Below are 2,627 nucleotides of genomic sequence, written 5' to 3'. Positions count from 1 at the left end.
CACCACAGTCCCCCACCCCACCCGCCCCCCATCTCAACTCCACCCCCAACCTGACTTCCACCCCACCCATGCCTTCACCCCGCACCATATCTCCCCTACCCTGAAACCAGGAACAGGGGCTTCTCCCTTATCCCCAGGCCTCCTTCCACAGCCCCTAGTCCCGGCTTCCAGTTCCCTTTACCTGTTCTTGTCTCTGTTGTTCATCTCATTCAGCCTGAGCAAGATGATCTCATCCACCTTGTTCAAATCATCCGTGATGGCAGCTTTGTGGATCATGCCCAGATCCTTCTGCCAGATTTGGTACCTGGGATTTGAGAAGCCATCACCATCCTTGTCACGATTCTCCCTCCAGCTAGCCATGCTTCTCCTGCAGGCCCCCAGGAATGACCCCCCAACACCCATCCTGAAGCCACAGATCTTCTCCCAGGCTGAGGGACTGGCTTCAAGACACTTCAGCTCCCACTCACTTTCCATTGCTCTGGAACACAGCACCAGCAGGTAACCAGGTCCAGCCGCAACCTCCGACAGGGACACTCCAATCTCCAGCCACTTGGAGGAGCACCTAACTCAGCAGAGCATGCATGCACACCTCAGCCAGCCCACAAGGCCCTCAGCAGAGAAACAGCCCTGAGCCACGCTCAGGTGGGCACCCCAGGTTAGTAGGCAGGGCTCCCCAGAGTGGGCAGGGCTCCCTGGAGTGTGGCACCCACCCTGCCCCAGGGATCCACTGACTCCTCACCCGGGACACTCAGCAGCCTCCCAGATGACATGTTTGCCACTGCCACAGAATGACTTCCTAACTTAGCCACCTCCTGGCGGCCGGCAATGGAGTCCTGCTGTTGGGGCAGGGGTGGCATAAAGAGCCAGGCATTCGGTGCCTGGAATGGACTCTGAGGAAGAAGCCACAGAGCCGAGCACCTTCTCCAGGACCCCCCTGCCCAGTGCAAGCTGCAGGCCCTGGAGATGCTGTAGCGAGCCCGAGAGTACAACACGTGCCTGTTCGGCCTGGTGCAGTGCAGCGCCCGGGCCCTACTCCGCTATGGTGTTACCACAGAGCGCTGCTGGTGGGACAGCACCACCCACTGACAGCGCAGGATGAGAACAGAGACAGGCTGCTGCACCTGGCCATCATCCACAGGACAACCGGTGTCATGGAGCAGATAGCCCATGTCATCTACCACGCCCAGCACCTCGGCATCGTTAACCTCACCAATCACTTGCACCAGACACCCGTGCACCTGGTGGTGATCACTGGGCAGACGAGGGTGGTGAGGTTTCGACTGCAGGTGGGTACAGACCCAGCACTGCTGATCGGCATGGAGACTCAGCCATGCACCTGGCACTGCAGGCAGGCGCTGGTGCCTCTGAGCTGCTGCATGCACTGCTTCGGAGTGGAGCTCCTGCTGTGCCCCAGCTGTTGCACATGCCTGACTTTGAGGGACAGTATCCAGTACACCTGGCGGTCCAAGCCTGAAGCCCTGAGTGCTTGGATCTGCTGGTGAACAGTGGGGCTGAAGTGGAGGCCACAGAGCGGCAGGGGGGCCAAACAGCTTTGCATCTAGCCACAGAGATGGAGGAGCTGGGGTTGGTCACCCATCTGGTCACCAAGCTCCGGGCCAACGTGAATGCTCACACCTTTGCAGGAAACAAACCCCTGCACCTGGCAGCTGGACTGGGGTCCCTGACTCTCCCCTTCCTCCTTCTGAAGGTTGGTGCTGATGTCAATGCTGAGAACAGGGAACCCGTGTGCCCACTGCTCTCACCCGCTCCTCTGATAGCGACTCTGACTCTGAGGGGCCTGAGAAGGGCACCCAAAGCAGCTTCCAGGGCCACAGGCCTCTTGACCTCACTCACAGCACCAAAGTGAAGACGTTGCTGCTAAATGCCGCTCAGAACACCAGGGAGCTGCCCCTGACCCCACCCAGCCCTGCAGGGCCAGATAGTAAATATTTTTGGTTTTGCAAGTCACACCTTCTGTGTCACAACCATTCGACTCTACCCTTGTAGCACAGAAGCGGCACCCAGGGATGATAGGTCAACAAATGCTTGTGGCTGTGTTCCAAAAATTTTTACTTATAAAATCAGCAGTGGCTACCATACTGTAGTTTTGACCCCTAAACTTATAGTATAAAGGTATTAGATGAAGCCAAGAAGAATGTTTCTGACAGGAAGAGTCACAAGAAGTAGAAGGCAAAAAAAAAAAAAAATGTATATTGATAGTTAAAATTAGTATGTAGAATCTCTAAAAAACGCTTGCAAATCAACAAGGTTTTTTTCTACAGAACTTATCAGAGCTTTTCAAAATACTAAAATGCTTTGTGATGCTCCAAAGACTCTACAGATTTACCCAAAGCTAGTGCACCTCGGTGCATCTCTGCTGAGGCTAAACCATGCCACCCACCAGGCCATCCCACCAAGTGGACCTTTCCAGCCTCCCCTTATTTCAATGTTTCATGGCTTTCCCTTCTACATAAACAGTATCCACTATCACTATGACCTAAGGGTCAGTGAGGTTTGGAGCTACATTTCATAGTCCCTGATTCAAACTGCAATAGAACTACTAATAGGAGCTTAAAGACTTGCAGCCGCTTCTGGATAGAGGGAGATAATAGGAAGGTAGAGCCATC

The 2,627-nt window shown here is 54.5% G+C and overlaps 1 pseudogene; it reads left to right on the top strand.

The window, feature by feature from the left end:
- The first annotated feature begins 256 nt into the window (after positions 1–256).
- Positions 257–2,007, top strand: LOC109023950 (nuclear factor NF-kappa-B p100 subunit-like; annotated as a pseudogene).
- The last annotated feature ends 620 nt before the right edge of the window (positions 2,008–2,627 follow it).

The sequence above is a fragment of the Gorilla gorilla genome, chromosome 17 (genome assembly GCF_029281585.2).
Source record: "Gorilla gorilla gorilla isolate KB3781 chromosome 17, NHGRI_mGorGor1-v2.1_pri, whole genome shotgun sequence".
Lineage (NCBI taxonomy): Eukaryota > Metazoa > Chordata > Mammalia > Primates > Hominidae > Gorilla > Gorilla gorilla.
This window is presented reverse-complemented; position numbering and strand designations above follow the sequence as displayed.